The sequence below is a fragment of the Bos javanicus genome, chromosome 18 (assembly GCF_032452875.1).
Source record: "Bos javanicus breed banteng chromosome 18, ARS-OSU_banteng_1.0, whole genome shotgun sequence".
In the NCBI taxonomy this organism is placed as follows: domain Eukaryota; kingdom Metazoa; phylum Chordata; class Mammalia; order Artiodactyla; family Bovidae; genus Bos; species Bos javanicus.
Genome location: NC_083885.1, coordinates 6,404,302 through 6,426,482, shown reverse-complemented (window position 1 = coordinate 6,426,482; position 22,181 = coordinate 6,404,302). Strand labels below are relative to the sequence as shown.

Genomic DNA, 22,181 nt, shown 5'->3' with positions numbered 1-22,181 from the left:
GGACCATGCATTCAGTTATACTAATAATTTCCTTTAAAAGAGCTCACTTTTTTTTTCCTAACTTGGTCTTCCTTTAAGCAATATTACCCATGAAGCACAGATTGAAGGCCAGTTGGGTATCATACCAGTGTGAGTTTTAAAAGATAGGTAACACAAGGAAGAGTGTTTGTTCCTATGACATGTAAGACTTTCAGGCCTGAGTACTATGCTCCTTGGGCAATGCTAGCCCAGGAAAGACCATCAGCACTCGTTTACTTACAGGCTCTTTATCTAGCAACTACTGTGTGTCAAGGAGTATTAGGGATACCGTTTAAAAATGACCAAATCCCTGCCCTCCTAGAGTTTCTGTTCTAGTGATACAACAGACAATAGAAAAATAAGATAGATGAGTCAAATGTATGCAGGCTTTTAGTTGATGACAAATAATAAAAGGGGAAAAAAAAGAATAAGGTGTGGGGTCAGGAAAAATCCAATTGTATTAAATAAACCTCTGACTGTCTTTTCAGCTCAGCTCCCTCTAATCTCAGGCTCTGCAGGTGGTTCCCACAATGCACTGTGTTCATAGTGCCCACAATACACTGTGTCTGTAGTTCCCACAATCCTCACAGGGCTTATGGTACCCACAATGCACCATGTCTGTAGTTCCCACAATGCACTGTGTCTAGTTTCCCCAATGAACCATGGTCATTTTCCCACAATGCACAAGTGGTTATATCTCCCTGCTGTCTGCTGTTTGGTTGTTTTCTGCCAGGACCACCCTTCTCACATGTGCCTCTGGTTAAATCATCTTTGTTTTCTCAAGTCCATGCTAACATCCTTCCCTGATGTCTGCTTCCCCAGCCCCTGGAATTAAACCCATCCTCCTGAGTACCTTGGGCCACATCTGTAGAAGCCAGTACTATCTGGCCCTCCCAATGGGCCCCTTGAGGCTAGGATGGTGCCACCTTCATTCATGCTTCCCCACCCACCAACCAGAAGCCCGGCTGAGGAGGACTGGACCACAGCATCCCTGACAACCCAGAAGTCTCCCTGGGCCTCTGCTGTCCTTCTCGGGAGCTCTTAGCCAGACCTTGGTGTTTATGGGTGGTGGCTTGTGTATGAGGTGGGAGGGGGCGGGCGTGGGGGTGGGCAGGATGCCTGGCCCCTCTCTGTTATCATCTCGGCATCTTTTGGACAATGCTGCCTCTTTTGAAAGGTTAGAAATGAATAATTCTATAGCAACGCGTCATTTAGAAAGTACATGCCCTCCCCCAGTTCTTCTCCCTGGTGAAGATGAAAACACAGTGAAAATTAGGAGTGCCTCACCCAGGGGGGCAGGGCAGGTGGTGCGACCGTCCTTGGGGCAAACCTGCAGGGGCGTCATCTCCAGAAGCTGGCTACGTGAGCCCACTCCCAGGTTAATATTCTGTGCTTTGTCCAGGCTGTCCCCCCCTAATTCCAGTCTCAGCTCCTCTCACCTGGGCCCCAGGGTGCCCCAGGCTGGGTGGGAGGCCCATAAGAGACAGTGCCCCATGACTGGGAGAGCACGTCTCACAGCCCCCAGGGATATGGTCCTCCCGTGCTTTCAGCCAGAGGCCAGGGCAGTGGGGCCAGTGTCCGTCAGCCCCACCCGAGACGCCAGCACAGTCAGGGTCTTCTCCAGGGAAGCACGTTTTCACATGCAACCAAGAGCCGCTGATCATTGAGTCAGAGCCTCTTTCTTCCATCATTTCATTCGTCTATTAATGGCTTACTGACCACCTGCTCCATGCCCTGTGTGGCTCTTAGCCCTGGGGAGTCGCTTGTGGACACTACTGACAAGCTCCAGTGTTGTGGAACCCGCCTTCTAGGCACGCGTTACATGAGCAAATACATAGAACGACCATACGTTGTAATCAGGACTGTGGGGAAAGTGTGGGGCGTTCATGGGGCCTCATGATGTTCTGAGCTGAGAGCCTGAATCACACGAAAAACCCCACACTGTTCGGTGGGGTTGGGTAGGGGGGTTGGGGCTGTGAGTGTGATGAAGGGATATAGGAACAGGATGTGCAATCTCCTCGCCTGGGGAGGGAGCCTGGCACCCTCGTGGAGCAGAAAGGAGGGCAAGGGAACTTGAGCTGATCAAGGAAGGGAGAGGGCAGATCAAGAGCAAGTTGGAGCCAGAAGACCTAGTAAGCATTTGGCTTTTATTCCTCCTGCCCAGGAACGCCACTGGTGAGTTTCAGATGGGGAAAGACCACAAGTGGATGCTCAGCCTGGGGGGTGCAAGGACGCTTGTAAGAACATAGAATGGACGGGATTTTTTTTTAAGTACAGTTGATTTGCAATCTTGTGTGAATTTCTGCTGTTCAGCAGAGTGGTTCAGTTAAACACACGCATACTCGCTTTCGTGTTCTTTTCCATTATGGTTTATCACAGGATATTGAACACAGGTCCCTGTGCTGTGCGGTAGGACCTTGTTCATCCACGCTGTTTGCACCCGCTAACCCCAGCCTCCCCCTCCATCCCTTCCCCACCACCCTGTCGGGAACCACAAGTCTGTTCTCTGTGTGTGAGTCTGCTTCTGTTTCATAGATAGTTTCATTTGTGTCGTGTTTTAGATTCCACATATGGCCTTTGTCCTTCTCTTTCTGACTGACTTAGCTTTAGTATGATCATCTCGAGGTCCACATGTAGCTGCAAATGGCATTTTTCATTCTTTTTTATGGCTGAGTAATATTTCATGGTATATATGTACCACATCTTCTTTATCCAGAATGGGGAGACTTTTAATCTTTCAAAATGACATCTTGGGAGACTTCTCTCCATTCTGCCTGGATGTGGTGGGGCTCTGGAGTCCTCCCAAGGGGGTCAGCTCTGAGTCTGTGCTCCCCCTGCCAGGTGGCCCCAGCAACTGATACCCTGAATCCGAGTCTCACATTGGATGAGAACCAGCAGAGCCTGGAGATCTTCGGGATGGAGAAGGGGTTTCCATAGTGTGTTCCTTGCCAATAGGGTTGGGCAGCCTCTTGACATCACACAAGCCCTCTGTGTTCCAGCCTGGCAGCCCTGCTGGGGCCTGACCCCTAAATTCCTCTGCATCCCCAGGGTCCGGCAGCTCCTTGTTCCTTCCCCAGAGGCTGCTGAGGGTCACTGACAGGGTGAGAGAAGGAGCCAGAACGCTGGACAAGAATGAATAGGCAGTTTGAGTGCCCACAAGTGCCCATCAGTGACCTTCTTGAGAACAAACGGGCCTGGGAAGAGAAGCCCAGGCACTGCAGGCTTCGTCTAGCACAGGAAGAAAGGGGAAAGCGTAGAAAGCAAAGAAAATGGGCTTGGGCCCCAGAGAGCTCCCTGCTGGAGCAGCAAGGAGCGCGGCCTCGTCTGCGAGCCATGGCCCTGGGAGACGCCTGTCTGGGATGCTCTCAGTGAGGCAGGGGTCTGACGGTCCTGCCAGGGCCCATCTCAAGGTGCTCTCTGGAACTCGGCGCACGTTTTGTGAGCAGATGGCGTGCATGTGGGGACCCCAGAGCTCACAGCCCACGCTGACATTAACAACTGCAAATAACCCTGCACACTGCACCCCCCACCTTCGCCCCCTGCCCCAGAGGTCAACTGCTCTTCTCCTTTCTTAGGGAAATGAAGGCATCTCAGAGGCGGGAGTCCAGGGCTTCCAGGCAGCTGAAATAGAGGAGCTGCAAGGCAGTAAGATCTGGTCTATCTATTCGTTTCAACCAAGGGTCCTCTTTCCTTGTCCTTTTAACATCTTAAAATGCTAGTGCTACTGAATTATTTGTGGACATCAAAGAAGAGCTTAAAGAGGGAAAACAAAGAAGCCGCACCCAAAGACAAACACTCGTATGGTGGTGGGAAGACCTTCCAGCCACCGCTCAATTACGTCTCTGTGTCTCAAAAAAATAGCATCACTACCACGTAGTTTTATAGTCTCCAGTTTTCACTAATAGCAACATTTTCTTGTATCATTAGCATTCTTCTTCAACAGGATAATAGCTCATATTTACTGAGAGCGTAAAACGTGCCAGGCTCTGTTCCGCACGTCCATCCACCCGGACAAGGGAGGCTTTATTATAGCACATTCATCTTACAGCTGCAAAGCCCAGGGGGCACCGCATTAAAGAGCTCACCTGCGGTCCAGCAGAGACAGCCTTGCTAGGTCCACCCAAGCAAGGCACAGTCCCCACTGTGACCACTGTCCTTACCACTGGGTGCTCTATGCTTAGTACTCCCACAGTCAGTGAAGAGTTTCCTTTAAAACCTCCTATGATCGCTATTAGGGCTGTCTCTGTATCTTTTTCTAAAAAGATGTATTTATTTTATACTTGTGGCTGTGCTGAGTCTGCGTTGCTGCTCGTGGGCTGTGGGCTTTGTCTAGTTGCGGTGAGCGGGGGTTATTCTCCAGTTGAGGTGAGCGGGCCTCTCATTGCGGTGGCTTCTCTTGTTGCGGAGCCCAGGCTCCAGGGCCGCCGGCTTCAGGAGTTGTGGCCCGTGGGCTCAGTAGATGCCGCTCTCAGGCTTAGTTGCCCCACAGCCTGTGGAATCTTCCCAGAGCAGGGTTCGAACCCATGTCCCCTGCATCGGCAGGTGGGTTGCTGACCACTGGATCCCCAGGGAAGCTTTCTGTAGGCATCTTTATTTCCTTGGGATAATTTCTGGAAGAATAAGGCAAAGCGTGGGCCTCATATTTTTATTTTTATTCTGAAATAATGTCAGAGTCACAGAAACATAGCAAAAATAGTAAATATAGCCCCATGCAATGATCGTACCTTAAATAACCACAGGACGACAGCAGAGTCAGGAAACTGGCTCTGGTGAGATGCTACTAGCTGATCTAAATGCCGTATTCAGAAAGCATCCCTTTCCACATGCACTGTTTTATGTTTGGTGTATAGTTCTGTGACAGTTTATCCTATCTATAGACTCATGAAAGTACCAGTGGGGAGATTTTTAAGGCTTAAAGGTGTACTGTCTAAATTTCACCTAGGCTGTTTGCTGAGAATCATGCATTTGAGGGTTGTACCCACTGGGTGCTGGCGAACAGATGTGGGAAGCAGTGTCTGGGACTCTGAACAGGTGATTGGGCTGCCAGGAAACCTGGCTGTCCTCGTCTAGAGACCCAGGGCCACGTCCCCATGCTGGGGACAGGGCTTGTTATTCATCTCACTTGGAGGAGCCTGGTGGGCTGCAGTCATGGGGTCGCTAAGAGTCGGACACGACTGAGCAACTTCACTTTCACTTTTCACTTTCACGCATTGGAGAAGGAAATGGCAACCTACTCCAGTGTTCTTGCCTGGAGAATCCCAGGGACGGGGGAGCCTAGTGGGCTGCCGTCTATGGGGTCGCACAGAGTCAGACACGACTGAAGCGACTTAGCAGTAGCAGCAGCAGGCTCCTGGTGCTTCTTTGCCCAGAGGGCAAGATGGTGGCCTGAATTAGTGGCAGGCAGGGTAACCGTCTAGCTGTGGGTCAAGAGGGCCGAGCTTAAGTTCTAATGTGCCTTGGATAAGCCATCAGGTGGCCTGAGGTTCATTGTCCTCACCGGTAAAGCACAGGGTGAAATGGATGCTTTTCAGGTTGGGGCGGGAGCTATCTGCTGTGCTCATCTTCCTCTTGGTCACTGCAGTTCATCGGGAGATCCAGCTAGCTGACGTTCATGGTTCTCAGTGTTGCTCATCGCTCATGCCCGGTCCCCTGCAGAGGGCTTGACGCACGGGGCTCTCTTCCTCCACGCTGCCCCGCTTCCCACTTGAGGAGGAAACGGGCACAGCTTTCCCTTGGCGGTCTCTGTGGGCCCTGAGTCCACCTCGATGGCCACCTCGGCCTGCCTTCCTTCCCCTGCCTGTGCATCTCTCCCAGATCTGTACTGACAGTTGCAGACGCTGCTGTCCCCAGACCAAGGGCGGCCCATCAGTCAAGAGTTTAGAAGTGGCTGTCTGTGACCCCCAGCTACAATCTCGAACCAGCTCTCAAGACGAGCTCTAAGGCCCCTTCTGGCAGTCAAGCAAGTTTGCTATCGCTGTGAGGCAAATGACGCCCGATTTATAAAAGCATGGAGATCGGCTCCAAATGGATTTTTCTGGATGCATCAGATTTTTATTCATTTTGAAAAGGAGGCAGGTAGGGAATTTCACCACTGTCACTTGACACAGGAGGTAACTGTCTCCGAAAATGAGAAGAGAGGGCAGATGAGTCACTTCTGATATCCACCGCGCCCCAGGATCCCAGACTGAAGACCTGTCTCCACAGAGGGCACGCCACAGGCTGGCGCCAAAGAGCCAGCTGAGCCCTCTAACAGAGAGGGTGGCGACCAGCCATTCCTGGATTGGGGTCAGCCTGTGCTCTTCTGAAGTCGGTCAGAAGACATCCACGTGTGTGCACGTGGACGCGTTTGCGGGGCTGAACATACAGCGTGTGTGTGTGTAGTCGCTCAGTCGTGTCTGACTCTGTGACCCCGTGGACTGTATTCCTCCAGGCTCCTCTGTCCATGGGATTCTCCAGGTGAGAATACTGGAGTGGGTTGCCATTCCCTTCTCCAGGGGGATCTTCTTGACCCAAGGATTGAACCCAAGAGTCCTGCATTGCGGGCAGATTCTTTACTGTCTGAGCCACAGGGAAGCCCGTGTATACAGTTACCTGATTGGACATAAGAGACCAGGAGATAATTCGGCTCTTGGTTATATTCAGGAAGATGTTTTCAGGACATAAAACCACTGAACAGCAGCAGACAGGAACAGAGGAATATGCCCCCTGGATCTCCCAGAGGCTTTATTATTATTATTTTTAATATTTAGCTGTTTTCTTTATTTGCCTGTGTTGGGGTCTTTGTTGCAGTGAGCAGACTCTCTAGCAGTGGCACGTGGGCTGCGGCTGGTTGGTCTAGAAGGCAGGAACAGTAGTTGAGCTGCACGGCCTGGAGGCCATTTGATTTTACATGTCATAAAATACTTTTTTGAGTTTTTAAAAATGTATCTGGTTGCATCCTGTCTTAGTTGTGGCATGGGCTTAGTGGCCCCAAGGCATGTGGGATCTTCCCAGACCAGGGACTGAGCCCAAGTCCCCTGCGCTGCAAGGAGGATTCCTACCCACTGGGCCACCTGGGAAGTCCGTTCCATTGGCCTTAGCTGGGCAATATTACAGTTCTCCTCACCAGCTTGAAGGCTGCACCACAGAGGTGAGTGAGCTGATTTGAGGGTTCCACCCCTGGAATGCTTCTTCAAGCAAAGAAGTTAGGTTTTGCCATATATCAGAGGCAAGTTGATGAACTCAGAAAGGTCAGGCAAAATGATAAACGGTTGAGCTGGTATGTAAGTTCTGAAACAGAAGTCAGTCCTCAGTGGATCTGGTGCAGTGTGCCGGCAAGTTACAAGGGTTCGATGTTAGAAGGGTTAGAAGGAGGAGAGAGTGTGATTTGTGTAAAGGTGGTGAACTGAATGGCAAGTTCCTCTAGGATGGTTCTCTCTGAGAGGGCAATCCAGAGATCGAGATTCTAGACCAGTCAGAAAAAGCAGAACCTCAGGGTGACCACATTGTTCAAACCCTGACCAAACCTTTTCCTTTAAAAATACATAACCGCCGCCAAGATGTCCATTCCACCTGTAGCGGTCGACCAGAAGTAAGTAATTTAAGATCCAGCAAAACTCATCTAGGCACAAAGATGTTGCTGGGAGTATTCAGATCAGATCAGACCAGTCGCTCAGTCGTGTCCGACTCTTTGCGACCCCATGAATCGCAGCACGCCAGGCCTCCCTGTCCATCACCAACTCCCGGAGTTCACTCAGACTCACGTCCATCGAGTCAGTGATGCCATCCAGCCATCCCATCCTCTGTCGTCCCCTTCTCCTCCTGCCCCCAATCCCTCCCAGCATCAGAGTCTTTTCCAATGAGTCAACTCTTCGCATGAGGTGGCCAAAGTACTGGAGTTTCCGCTTTAGCATCATTCCCTCTAAAGAAATCCCAGGGCTGATCTCCTTCAGAGTGGACCGGTTGGATCTCCTTGTAGTCCAAGGGACTCTCAAGAGTCTTCTCCAACACTTATAATGATAAAGACTGGAAACAAATGCTCAGGAAAATGGGGACAATGACATAAAATGTGCTGTGATCCCTCGTCAGAGTGTTACGAAGTCGTAGAGTGACACTTACGAAGAGAGTTACTAACAGAGAAAAGTGCAGGTGGTACCATCTTAAATGACCCCATCAGCAGGCAACACCGTAATCACAGGAATATGTCCAAATCCTTCTGTAAAAAATTATTCCAAAATGTTGAGTAAGGGTTTAGTGGATTATTCTTCTCTGTTCAACTCGCCTGCACTTTTGGTAAGGCATACGGATTACTTTTATAATGTAAATATACATGATGCGCTTTATTTTTTAAACAAAAAAGAAAAACAAAGCACACAGTTATTTTTAAAAGGCTCGTCGAGGCATTTTGCAGATGCCCCAACAACACTGGGATGGGTGGGAGGGGGCTTGAGTGGGGGTAGGTACGTGCCGGGGATTCAGAATGTGGAGCCAATCCTTTTGCAACTCATTCAGATGGGGGCGGAGGAGAGAAGGAATGAAAAGAACCCCTAGGAGTCCTTTGGGGATGAGAGTATAAAGAGATCTAAACCAATTAAACAAGCCTCAGAGCAGGCATGATCGCCCAGACCCCAGGCCCCCCAGACAGGACATGAGAGACCCTCTCAGGTCAAAAATGTCCCCTTAGGAGTAGAGGGTGTCTCATGATACAAAGTCAGGAACAGAGAGGCCGGGAGGAGAGGCAACTCAGAGGAGCCGAGGATGAAAGAGTAGGAAAAAGACGCTCCCAGGTGTGGAGGCCACCCCCAACCTTCCCCAGGAGGTGGTTAGAGGGGGATCCGGGAAGGAATTATTTATAGATCACACCACCAAGATGGGGGGAACTAGGGCAGGAATCGAAGGTAAGCGTGATCAACAGCATTTAAGTGAACCCTGGCAAGATCTTTGGGGAAACTTGAAGAAAGGCAAACCCTGCTTTCACCCAGGGAGAAAGCAGAGAAGTTGGGCCAGAAACAGGCAGTCAGGAGACAGGAGGGGGGTTGGTAAATATGTGAGTTTCATCCACGCCGATTCTAGGTCAGCGCATTCTGTCCAAACAAGCCCAGGATCCAAGTTCTAAGGGCTGTTGTTTCACTGTGGTCATGGTTTTGGAAAGTTAATCAGGAACAAGATCAAGAGGAGAGCTCCCTGGTTTCCATGAGGGCTGGTAATTACAGCTAAGAGTGCCCACCACATGCCAACAGCTTTTTCTGTCCTATTGAATCCATGCAAGAAACTCACAGAGTCGGCTTTGGTTACTTTCTTTTAAAACAGCCGTGATCTCTTAGAGAAGTTTTAGGGTCACTGCATTACTGAGTAGAAAATACAGAGAGATTCCCCCATCCCCTTGCCCCATAGGTTTTATTTTTGGCGCCCCCCCACCTCCCAAAGCTGAAGAAACCAAGACTTAAAGAGCTTATGTAACTTTCCCACAAACTTGCAGACAGTAATGCTTAGGGGCAAGAATCGAAACCAGGCTGCTCACATCTTTTCACGTTGCGTGTTCACGTCGGAGGCTGTAGAGCGGGATGGGTAAACCGTGGCCCGTGTCCCCAAAGGAGCCTGCTGACCAGCTAGGTATAGTTTTTCACGTGTAAATGGTTGGGGTGTGGAGAGGAGTCATGGGAAGCATGTGAAATTCACCTTTGGGTCTGTGCATAAAGTTTTATGGGGACTTGGTCACATCCATTCCTCTTTTTGTATTGTTTCTGGCTGTTTTCACACTACCAAGACAGAACTGCGGAGAAGGCAATGGCACCCCACTGCAGTACTCCTGCCTGGAAAATCCCATGGATGGAGAAGCCTGGTAGGCTGCAGTCCATGGGGTTGCTAGAGTCGGACAGGACTGAGCGACTTCACTTTCACTTTTCACTTTCATGCATTGGAGAAGGAAATGGCAACCCACTCCAGTGTTCTTGCCTGGAGAATCCCAGGGACGGGGAGCCTGGTGGGCTGCTGTCTATGGGGTCGCACAGAGTCGGACACGACTGAAGCAACTTAGCAGCAGCAGCAGCAGCAGCAGCAAGACAGAACTGAGGCAGACACCTTGGGGCTTCCTAGGTGGCGCTAGTGATTTAAAAAAAATCTACCATCCAATGCGAGATATGGGTTCAATCCCTGGGTTGGGAAGATCCCCTAGAGAAGGAAATGGCAACCCACTTCAGTATTCTTGCCTGGGAAATCCCATGGATGGAGAAGCCTGGCAGGCTCTAGTCCATGGGGTTGCAGAGTTGGACACGACTGCACACGTCCATAGACACCTTATGGTCCAAATGCCCAGTCAGTTCAGTCACTCAGTCCTGTCCAACTCTTTGCCACCCCATGGACTGCAGCACGCCAGGCCTCCCTGTCCATCACCAACTCCAAGTTTACTCAAACTCATGTCCATTGAGTCGGTGATGCCATCCAACCATCTCATCCTCTGTCGTTCCCTTCTCCTCCCGCCTTCAGTCTTTCAGGTGGCCAAAGTATTGGAGTTTCAGCTTCAGTATCAGTCTTTTCAGTGAACCTTCAGGACTGATCTCCTTTAGGACGGACTGGTTGGATCTCCTTGCAGTCCAATGGACTCTCAAATGCCCAGAACATGCTCTGTTTGGCCCTTTCCAGAAAAGGTTTCCTGATCGTGCTTTACAGAGACATAATCATTGCATTTACTGAATGTTGCTTTCAATATCATTAGACTTCTGCTGGCTAGGATGGTGTGGACCGGTAGGCTTCCAAAGGATACTGTTTTGGGGGTTCTTGGCTCTCCTATAAACCAGAGCAACTCTCTTGAAAGGTTTCATAAAGTTTGGCCCCTGGGGAATATTTCATTTGAAGAAAGGGTTCCACGGCTAAACAAACACACATCAAGTAGCTGGAATATCAAGAGCTTTCTCACAGAAAAAAAGTAAAATACTTGTGATGAAGATTATGTCTAAACCCAGGCAAACGGGAACAGGTAGCATGGGCACGGTCTATATCAACTGAAGAACCGCGGCACAGAAGACTGCCCCGCAGACCCAGGTAACTGTCATTCAGCTAGAAAATCATTCCCCTGATTGGGGAGTGGGAGTCATGATGCCCAGCTCCTTCATTTAGAAGGAGGAGTGGCAGAGAACGCCCTCCCTCGCCCCCCACCCCGGCCAGCCTATTAGGGTTAGAGCCACCACTGGCCCTTGGGTTTGGCACTTTCCCTGCCCTTGTGATCCTGGGCATTTGCACTCATGGAGGTCAGCGGGGATTTGAGCCTGATAAAATTTGTTGGGTGTTATTTTTTTTTCCCTCATCAGTGCATATTCCTGAACACATCTCTAAAAGACAATGACTTTTAAAAGAACCACAACAGCATTATCATCTGTAGAAACAGTTAGTTAACAATAATTCCCTAAGGTCATAAAACTCCCAGCTGGTTTTCAGATTTTTGATTTTGCTGCAGGGTGGAAGTTCAGGCTGATCAGGGTTTAGAATGCTTGTGTTACTACTCACTGGCCTTGTGACCTTTGGAAATCTGTATCACCTCTCTGAGTCTCAGTCCTGTCATCTGTGAAATGGGATGGTTCTAATATCATCAGGGTTATTATGAACATTGGATGATACAAGTAAAGTCCTAGAAAAATGTAAGACATGGGGTATGCATGCGTGCATACTCACTTGCTTCAGTCATGTCTAACTCTTTGCGACCCCATGGACTGTAGCCCTCCAGGCTCCTCTGTCCATGGGATTCCCCAGGCAGAAATGCTGGAGTGGGTTGCCACGCCCTGCTCTAGGGGATCTTTCTGACCCAGGGGTCAAACCCTCATCTCCTGCGTCTCCTGCATTGCAGGCCCTTAAATCATTGCTGATGTTGACGATGATGGTGTTACCCTTATAATCACGCACATTATTAGAGACAGAGTTAGGCTCACCAGTTGTCAGTTTGCTTGGGACTGTGCTGGTGTTAACAGTGAACCTCTAAGTCCTGGGAATCCCACCCTGTCCCAGGCAGACCGGTTGGTCACCCTCGTAAAGCCAGGCCACTCTAACAAGCTGTAAGAGATGGGCTGGTAACCCCAGCTCATGTAATCGAAACAGATTAACAGATTTCTCAAACTAGTGTATTATTCAGTTGATGCGGTCAGCAGGACTGCTGGTAGGGACCATAGACTCTCTATGAATACATTGTTCAGAAACCTCAGACCTGACGCTCATCATCACAGAGTTATGCACTTTAGCTGTCCCCACCATTCAGAAGTATGGTCTTCTCCACCCACCAGAGTAACGACTGATTCCCAGCTGGGAGAGAAATGAGGCCCCTGGATATAATGTCAGCAGTCCCAAAATGCTGGAGCAGCATAGAGAAAGAATATAGAGTATATTTAGTCTCATCCCCTCATCCTGGCAATTTATTAATCGCCAGAGCCAAAGAGGGCCAAAGAGGTGAGATGACTTGTCCTCTGGAGTTCAGTGACTTGGAGACAGCCTGAGCCGTGGCTTTGAGTCTCACCGCTTTCTGCTGATGGCCTGATGTGTACAGCACTGAATGGTGATGGGGATTGGACCTGCAGCTCTCTTTCCTTTGGATGGCCTCCTCTGCAAGGAGTACACAGCCCCGAGAAGTCTCTGTACCGACTGCCCGGCGTTGAAGCCTGACCAGACGGGAGGAGGGACCTGGGGGTCCTGGGCTGGAGGAGCCCCTCCCCTGGGAGGGCACATCTCTGGACACGTCTGGCCAGAGAGGTGGACACACCGCCTTCTAAAAGGGCGGCGGGAGAGCAGTCAGAGTTCATCGCCGTTTGGAAACAGAAAGAAGGACGGTGCTGGGGACGGGCTGATTCGGTTCAGGTAGGAAGCCAAACCAGAGGATCGCGGGGAAAATGCCCACTCTGGACCCTGCATTTTAAAAAATTAATTTACCAAACATCTACTAAGCATCTGATTTGTGCCAGGCACTGGGCTGGGTTCAGCAAGCACTATAACCATTTATGTTACCAGACTCACAGATCATGAAACAGTAAAGAAAGAACCAAAGAAAAAATGAAAAAAGTCCAAGTTGCATTAGCTGTATGATGGAAGAAGGGAGTAATAAAGAGACCAATTGTACCTCCAAAGAGATTTTTTTAGCTGAATCCCAAGAAAATGCAAAAGAGTGAGTCATCTTAAGAAGGGAATTAAGAGAATTCAGGGTAAATTAAAAAAGTTCTAATTTCCTTACCAAACTCAGGGCATTGTATACCTAATGATAAATGACTGATACAGCTGATTTTTTAGGTAAAAGTTTATGGATTGACCCCATATTTTGATAGAGACAGTCAACATCCCAGGTTGAATGTTGGTGATTTTTTTTTTTTTTAATCTTGGACTTGTATTAATTTCAAACAGTCTGAACATCATGTAGAATTCAAGTGAATAACTCTCGGCAGGATCAAACCGTGTTCCCAGAGCTCAAATCCCCATCTTCAGAAAACAGTGTAAGATACCCTACTGAATGAAATCAGAATATATATATATATTTTTAAGTGAAAACGAGATGAAAAGGATTGAGAAAGAGCCAAGTGATAGTTAAGTTAATCTTCAGGGGAGGGAAAACATGTCAGAAAATGTAAACCAGATCAGCCCGACCCGTCTTACAATTCTGCAGAGGGAATTAAATTCCTATGGAAAAACAAGTCTCTGATTATGAAAGGATTTGACTGTGTAGAAGAATCTGGAACATCTACCCTATTAAAAATACTTGTAAAACCAGGGGAATCATGTCAGAAATTAGAGAGCTAAAACAAGTGGGAGAATTCAGGCTGTCTGAAATAAAGTTATTATTTCAGATCCTGTATCATATTAGACTGCAAGGAAGAGAAAATTGCTTTATTATAAAAAGCAAAATTTATGACCAGGTAACGTCTTATCATTTTGTCTCTCTCTTAACCCTTTATATGTAACTCTGCTTGTCTTAACCATAATTAACTTTTTTAAAAAAAAAGTTATCCCAATGCATTTAACACAAAGTCTAATTTTTTTTATGATCCAAATAAAACAATAATTAATCCAGGCACAGGGCTGAACCTCCTTTGAGGTTTACCAAGGGACAGACTAAACAAATAAAAAGCAATCATTGCATATTAGGAGACACTGAGATTAGCAAAACTCTGTCCCCAAATTGGGTGAGTAAAGCAAGAGCCATTGGGAAACCGTGTCCTTTAAATAACCAATGTTATAAGCATAACTTGGCAAGAAACAGGATGAAAGGGGCGTTAGCTCATTCTTGAATTTTACAGGCGGTGGCTGTTGTCTAAGTTAAAATCATTTTAGAGAATACATGTTGGATCTGGGTGTACTAAAACACCACCCCCCACCTTCCATTTCCCCAAATTAAATATTTTTGGTGTAAAACACAAATGGGAGTTAGTTAAGGCGTGTCTGGATAAAACTATTATCTTTAAGGCACAGCACTCTCTGGGGAGGTGGGTTTGTTCCCGCTGCTGCTAGTGAGGGTCGGCTGGCGGCAGCAATGATGCCCAGCAGTCTGCAGATGGCCACCGTTACTTCCGTGGCATGGACAAGTGGTCCCTCGGGAGCTGTTTGCACAGACTGTTTTGGGCTGTTCTGGCAAAAACCCTCTTGCCTGCTCCCCGATGCTGGTTCACCAAGTGCCTAATTTCACAAAGCTCAGCAAAGAAGAGGCAGTTACTGTGTCACTTACCAAATCACACTGGGTTCCACTGGTGAGCCCGGAGGAAAAGCAAGATTCCTAGGACACGCAGTGGGATTGGCAGAGAGGAAGTGGCGGTGTCTTCTCTGTGCATATGGGGTTCACTTCTAGAATGAAAAGATCGTAGGTTCATCTTCTCTTCCCTATTCATTTTTCTTTTCCCCACCAATATGCCATTTATTTCCAGATGACTTTTTCTTCTTAAACTATTCTTGGGACACACTTTCTGAATATTATTCCTGGTCCAGTCGAAATGTCACCACCTCAAGGAGGCCCTCCCCGATCACCTGTTCTCACGCGGTCCTCTCTCCCACTTCTCCATTCTCTATCCCATCATCGTGGTGTATTTTCTTGGTAACACTTATCAGTAGCTGACGCTGATGTTTTCTTCTTTATTGATTGATTTTGAGTATTTGTTTACTCTGGCTCCTGTCTACAGACTGTGAGTTCCATGGGAACAAGAGACATCTGGGAGGTTAAAACAGTACCCAGTACAGAGTCAGGAGGAAGAATTATTGAGAGGTGGATGGATGGCTCGATGGATGGATGGATGGATGTGTAGGTGGATGAACGGGTGGGTGGATGCACGTATAGAGAGATATGTAGATGGATAGCTAGGTGGATGAATATAAAGAATTGCCAATTTGGGTAGCCTTTTCCTGTTGTCAGTTAAGTCATGTCCAACGCTGTGACCTTGTGGACTGCAGCACGCCAGGCTTCCCTGTCCTCCACTATCTCCAGAGTTTGCTCAAACCCATGTCCATTGGGTAACCTTTACTCTTTGGCATTTTCTTGGCTCAAGTTCAGATGTTAAATCCCTGGATGCAGTTTCATCCCCCACTGACTATTTTCTGCATGTCAACATCAACTGATGTCCTAGGAAACCCACTGAAACCCACTTAAAAATTAACCATTTCTTGTTGGAAATTAGATTCCTATCCAATTTTCATGTTTCTACTCCTTTTTCCCCCTCTTTTCCCTCTTTAACAGCAAAGTGAAGAGTATACGGAAATAGTTAAATATACGCCCAAAACAAAACTCTTTGGCTAACCAAACCAAACAAGCAAAGAGGACTCAGACTTTGTTCTTCATGTCCATTTTTTATGGGTATCTGTGTGAGGGGTCAGTGTGTTTTTGGAATCCATGAGATAAGAGAGAGGGCTGGATGGTGAGTTTGGTGAGATTTGTAGGGTAAGACACTGTAAGGCAGAGGGAGACTCAGACGGGTAAGTGATCTCTTCTTAAAAAGCAGACAGCCCCTTTGTAAAATTGAGGTAACCAAAAGTAGTCGCTCACATTAGTATAAAAAGTTTAGGTAGGTGTGCCCGCTGCGTCCCGGGACACAGGAGGACAGGGATTTCTTGTTCAGGTGGAAGAGAGGGACGATGAGTGGGCTGCAGAAGGCAGGCGGGGTCGTGGTGGGGGTCAGAGTGGGTGCAGAGCTCAGCCAGAATGGCACCGGGCAAGGAATTCCCTGGCGGTCCAGTGGTTAGGGCTCTGTACTGCCACTGCAGGGAGCACGGGTTCAAGCCCTGCTTGGGGAACTAAGATCCTGAATGCCACCAGGGCAGCCGAAGTGGGGACAAAGGCAGCAGGCAGACAACAGGGAGGAGAGATGGGAGCTGTGAGGAAGGGGAAAACCATGCGGAACCAGGAAGACTGTCGTTGTTAAATACTCCTGGATCTAGGCAGCTTTGGCTTTGAAAGGCAGCCCAGCCCTGTCAGTCTTTATATGGCCTTCCTCGACTCACACCCACCACGTGGGCCCGACCATCCCATTGCCCCACTGCCCTTGGGCTGTTGTCTCCTTCAATGTCCTCTGCCAAAAAGAGAGGAGGGAGTCCAGGGCCATCCCTGACGATCAGTCGAAGAGAAGAATTCGGGTAAATCCCTTGCTGAGCCTTCCTGGTATTGCTTCAGCCCCAGCCCTCTCCCAGACCTCACACCTCCGCCAGCCTTCCAAGTGCTGGCATCATTGTTTAATCACCAGTCTTGCCTTCCAGTGCTTTAGCACAGGGGCTGAGCATCCTCACTGGCATTTCCTTACCGCCCTCGCCCCTGGCATGGCAAGGCCCCTGCTTATCCATTAGTTCAGACAGTAGATGTGTTTGGAGCAGCCACAGTGTGCTGGGGCTGTTCCAGGTTCTGGGGATTCCAGCAGTAAACTTGGGGGTGGCCCTCACGAGTTTACTGGGGAGGACAGACAGCACTCCAGTAGCCCAAACACAAATATGTGATGACCGATGGTGAGCCGTACCATGAAAGACATGATCAGAGTCCAGACATGATCCTGGACTGAGTGATCCAGGAGGGCTTCTTGGTGGAGGTGATGGTTCATTCATGGAATAACAAACAGGCTGTTTGTTGAGAATCTGGAATTTACTTTCATCCACCCAACCCCATCATTCAGTGGCCTAGAATCTGAATATTGGAGGTTTGTTCCCTGCAAACAACAGCCCTGAGAACGCCACCAACAGCTTCAGCAGTGGGGTGACCAGCTCATCCTCGTTTGTCCTGGACCTCACCACTTTTAGCATGCCTAGTCTCATGTCCCCAGAAACCCCACAGTCCCGAGCACAGCAGGAAGGTTGGTGACACGACTCCTTAAGCGCGACCAGACAGCTTTCATTTGTGCATCTGACCTAGGAGCACGGGGCTCCTGTGCAGAGACTCCAGCTCAGCAGAACTCCAGAGGCCATGCGGGGAGAATCTGGTAGGACACAGAGTGACAAAGTCAGGAGCTGCAAACCAAAACACCAGACTCAGCCTTCCTCGTTTCAGCGGGTCAGTGCTACGGACCCAGCCTTGGGCAGAGTGATAGACCGCAACAAGGGCTGTGAGCAGGGGCGTGAGCGAGAAGCCAGACCTGCAGGAACCTGTGGCCAGCACGGTCAGGGCGACCGGAAGAGACAGGAAGAGATTTCATCTCCACTGGGTCCCCTTCGAGCCCTCACTTCCCCTGGTGACCACTTGCCACGTGCTCAGAGAAAACAAGGCCAGGGCCACAGAGAGGAACCAGGGGGTGGGGCGTGGGGTCAAGTTCAGATCCTGTAACCCTTGAGAGAGAAGAGATCCCTCCTGCCTTGAGTGGCTAGATTAAGCAAACAAAAAGACACCCAGTTAAATCTGAATTTCAAATAAATGATGACTGACTTTTTTTAGTGCAAGTATATCCTATTATTGTGTGGGATTGCTTTTTAAAAAAAATGATTTGTTGCTTAGCTGACATTCAAATTAAATTGAATCTCCCACATCTAGTCTCAACCCCGTTTCCCATTTCTGGAGAAGCATTGTGCCTGGCACCTGGTACCCCCAAAGGCATCAGGCCCCAGATACAATAAGGATAACAGTTCAGCACCTAAAATGCCAAGTGTTATATTTTAGCTGAAATTCACAGAATGGTCCAAATCCTACTTTTCCTAATACATGGCCATAGACTCTCTATCCATTTTTCTGTCCATGAACATTCAGGTTGTTGCCACGTCTTGGCTACCGTAAACAGTGCTGCTCTGAACATAGGGGTGCCTGTGTCTTTTTGATTTATAGTTTTGTCTGGATCATGTGGTAACTCTGTTTCTAGTTTTATGTCCATACAGTTTTCCATAATGATTGAACCAACTTACGTTCCCTCCAGCAGTGTAGGAGGGTTCTCTTTTCTCCACAGCCTCTCCAGCATTTTTAGTGATGGCCATTCTGACCAGTGTGAGGTCCGTATGAGGGCTTCCCTAGTGGCTCAGCAGTAAAGAATCTGCCTGCAATGCAGGAGCTGCAGGAGACACAGGTTCGATCCCTGGGTCAGGAAGATCCCCTGGAGGAGGGCATGGCAACCCACTCCAGTATTCTTGCCTGGAGAATCCCATGGACAGGGCAGCCTGGTGGGCTACAGTCCATGGGATCGAAAAGAGTAGGACACGACTAAAGCGACTTAGCCCACACACATTCTGACCAGTGTGCGGTGGTACCTCATTGTAGTTTTGATTTGTGCTTCTCTAATAATCAGCAGTGTTGATCATCTTTACATGTACCTATTGGTCATCTGTATTTCTTCTTTGGAGAAGTTATCTCTTTAGGTCTTCCACCCGTTTTTTGATTGGGTTGTTTGTTTTGTTGAATTACATGAGCCGTTTGTATATTTTGGATACTTAGCCCTTGTCAGTCGCAAATATTTTCTTTTGCAAATATTTTCTCCCATTCTGTGGGATGTCCTTTCATTTTGTTTATGGTTTCCTTCGCCGTGCAAAAGCTTTTGTATGTTTGATGAGGCCCCATTTGTTTTATTTTTGTTTTTATTTCTATTGCCTTGGGAGGCCACAGACTCTTATATGAAGTAGACTAAGCATTCAAAATAAACCAAGATGTCAGAGTGAACTCTGGAGTCCCCGGCTCTGTTGGATCCAGTGGAAATCTAAAACCTAAAGAGAGAGGGTACCTCTTTCTACGAACTCGGAAAGAAGCATGAGATTCTACTGTGATCTCTCTTGCAACCAGGGATAACTCAGACTCCGGGAGAACCTGGTGGGCCGCTGCAGAGCCGTCTTTGCTGGCGGTGGAGGCTGGACTTTGTCCGAGGGCACCAGACGCAAGGCGTGACCAAGTCTGTGGGTAACCTGTCACAGTTGAGTCCGAGAAGGAACAGCCTCAGAGAGGGTCAGGATCCTTCAGGGGGTGACTGCAGGTCAGACTCCAGAAACCAAGAACCACACGCACAGGCAGGAGCAGAAATGAACAGCAGGGAGATGTGAAGGGCCAGCGAGGGATCCATGCCAGGTCAGCTGAGAACAAGGTCGGGAGGGAAACTGATCGGGTGAAAAACAGGTCCCGGAGTATGGTGACTTGTCCCTGTGGGGTGGGCTTTCCTGGTGGCTCAGACGGTAAAGCATCTGCTTGCAATGGAGGAGACCCGGGTTCGATCCCTGAGTTGGGAAGATCCTCTGGAGAAGGAAATGGCAACCCACTCCCATACTCTTGCCTGGAAAATTCCATGGATGGAGGAGCCTGGTGGGCTCCAGTCCCAGACACGAATCGGACACGACTGAGCAACTTCACTGGTCCATATGGACTGCTAAGACCACGACACGGGAAATCTGACTAGACCAGTGGTTCTTTTTTTTTAATTAAAAATAAAAATAAAAATCCTTAGAGTATAGTTGCTTTTCACTGCTGCATTAGTCTCAGGTGAGCAGCAAAGTGACTCAGTTACACCTCGATTCATCCTTTTCATTTGAGGAGAGCTCCTGGTGCTGCACCGTGGGTCCTTGCTGAAAATCTACCTGATACATAGCGGTGTGTGTATCTGACTCTCAAGCTCCTGATTTATCTCTCCCTGCTCCCCCTCCCCCAACCATGTTTCCCCTTTGTTAAGTTTGTTTTTGATATCTGTAAATCTGTTTCTATTTTGTAAATAAGTTCATTTGTATCATTTACAAAATCAGACTCTATGCATAAGTGATTCTACATATGATAGATTGTACGTATGATATTTGTCTTTCTGTCTGACTTTTTTCACTTAGTATGATAATCTCTGGGTCCATCCATGTTGCTGCAAACGGCATCATTTGTTCTGTTTGACTGACTGAGTAATACTCTGTCGTATGTATGTACGGCCTCTTCTTTTATCCATTCGTCTGCTGATGGACATTTCTGTCGCCATGTCTTGCTTGTGTATCTTTCTGAATTACAGTTCGGATGTATCTCCAGGAGGAGCATTCCCTTTTCTCCACATCCTCTCCAGAACATACTGTTTGTAGAGTTTTTGATGCTGGCTTCTGACAGGTGTGAGGTGATACCTCATTGTAGTTTTGATTTATATTTCTTTGATGATTAATGATGTTCACCATCTTCTCATGTAGTTTTTGGTCATCTGTATGTCTTCTTTGGAGAAGTGTCTATGTAGATTTTCAGCCCGTTCTTTTATTGGGCTGTTTGCTTCTTTTGCTGTAGAGCTGTGTGAGCTGTTTGCATATTTTGAAGACTAATCCCTTGTTGGTCACTTCGTTTGCAAATAGTACGCGCCCCATCCCCACCCCCTGCCACCCCATCCTGTGGGTTGCTAACCGGGGGTACGTTTGCCCCCTGCAGGATGGTTGGCAACGTCTGGGAACATTTGGGGGTGTCACACAGGTGTGGTGTGAGTTGCGTGGCATCAAGTGAGCTGAGGCCAGGCTGCCCGTCACCACGCTGCCTCCTTCAGCATCACCGTGCGACACCCTACTTTGCATGGGACAGCTCCACGCAGCCAAGAATTATCCAACTCCAAACTGAGCTTGAGAAGCCCCAGGACAGACTGGGTCAATGGTGTAACAACACGCTTCCTCCTGAGCGACTTCTGAGGAGGAACTAACCTCCCTGGAGCTGCCGGTCTCCATGCTCTGTACACCCAGCTGCTGTGTGAACAGGCCACTCTCAAAGCTAGAAGGACCACGGAGAGTGAGAAATACGAGGGCAGAGATTCTCTAACCAGTCACCCCCGTGGTCATTTTGCCAAAGCGTATGTTTATTGACCAATTACAGCAGAGATTTACAGAGTAGAATTATGCTTTCACTGAAGTAAGGCCAATACCCTTCCCTCCCAAGCCACCAGTGAGCTCTGTGACCAGGGACAAAGTCAGCTAATAGAGCCGGGTGTTCACGGGGGCCTGGGATTTATACTTTAATTGTTTCCACGGCTCCCTGTCTCACGGAGGTATTTGTCTTGGTACATGGACACCAACAGTGTGCCATAACATTACACAGAGGATTGTGAGGGTTTTTTTTTTTTTTAATTATTATTTCATCTGTAATTATAGGCAAGACCAGTTTATTATTGAGAAATCCTTGAAAACATTTTAATTGAAATGGTCAGCAGCCTTTCACTGAGCCAGTCCCACAATAGACCCTGGCAACCTAAGTGTGTCCAACTAATGGATTAAGAAGGAGAGTCCCTGTTCTAAACCAGAGCATAAGTGTTATTTAAAATTTTGGATTTAAGTGTTTTTTTTTTTTTTTTAAGATTTATGGCACAGTTGAAATGAGGTCAAGTAGAAGCACTAAAGAATTTAATTAGAAATGTCTTCGCATGCCCCCCTCCTCTCTGTAAACCCTGCATAGGTTGTCTCTGGAGGGCTTGAAGTCATTTGAGATGGCGTGTACTTTTTCTTTTTTTAATTCCTAATAAGAAGGAGCTCCAATCCCCTGCCGTGTCTTCAGTGGGAAATGCTGGGGATCTAGACAGCAGAGGCCGAAAAGGGAACAGCAGCAGGGCAAGGAAAGGGACGAGGGCCTTTCAGCTGGCCTCCACAAAAACATTCATTTATCCAGAACATTTCCTGAGCACTTTGTCTGTCTCAACGCGGTGCAAGGGGCTGGGAACCCTGATGGGAGCGAGATGCTGTCTGTACTCTCAAAGATCTCCTGGCTGAATGCAACAAACAGAGGCGACTAAACAAACACAAGAAAACAGCACCGTTGCTCAAACATCTTGGGAACCCAAAGGCAGCAGTGCTGGCCT

General features: G+C 48.3%; 1 protein-coding gene and 1 long non-coding RNA gene across 2 annotated transcripts in view; one reads left to right on the top strand and one right to left on the bottom strand.

Annotated features, from left to right (window-relative positions):
- Positions 1-15,740, bottom strand: part of LOC133229987 (uncharacterized) — a 44,808-nt gene extending 29,068 nt beyond the window's left edge. Inside the window, exons 1-2 of the long non-coding RNA XR_009730690.1 lie at positions 14,983-15,740; positions 14,687-14,802 (exon numbers count right to left, since the gene is read on the bottom strand). This is a non-coding gene — a long non-coding RNA (uncharacterized LOC133229987). The remainder of the gene's footprint in view (positions 1-14,686; positions 14,803-14,982) is intronic.
- MAF (MAF bZIP transcription factor) overlaps positions 1-22,181 on the top strand; it is a 352,826-nt gene that overhangs the window by 315,573 nt on the left and 15,072 nt on the right. The window lies entirely within an intron of this gene.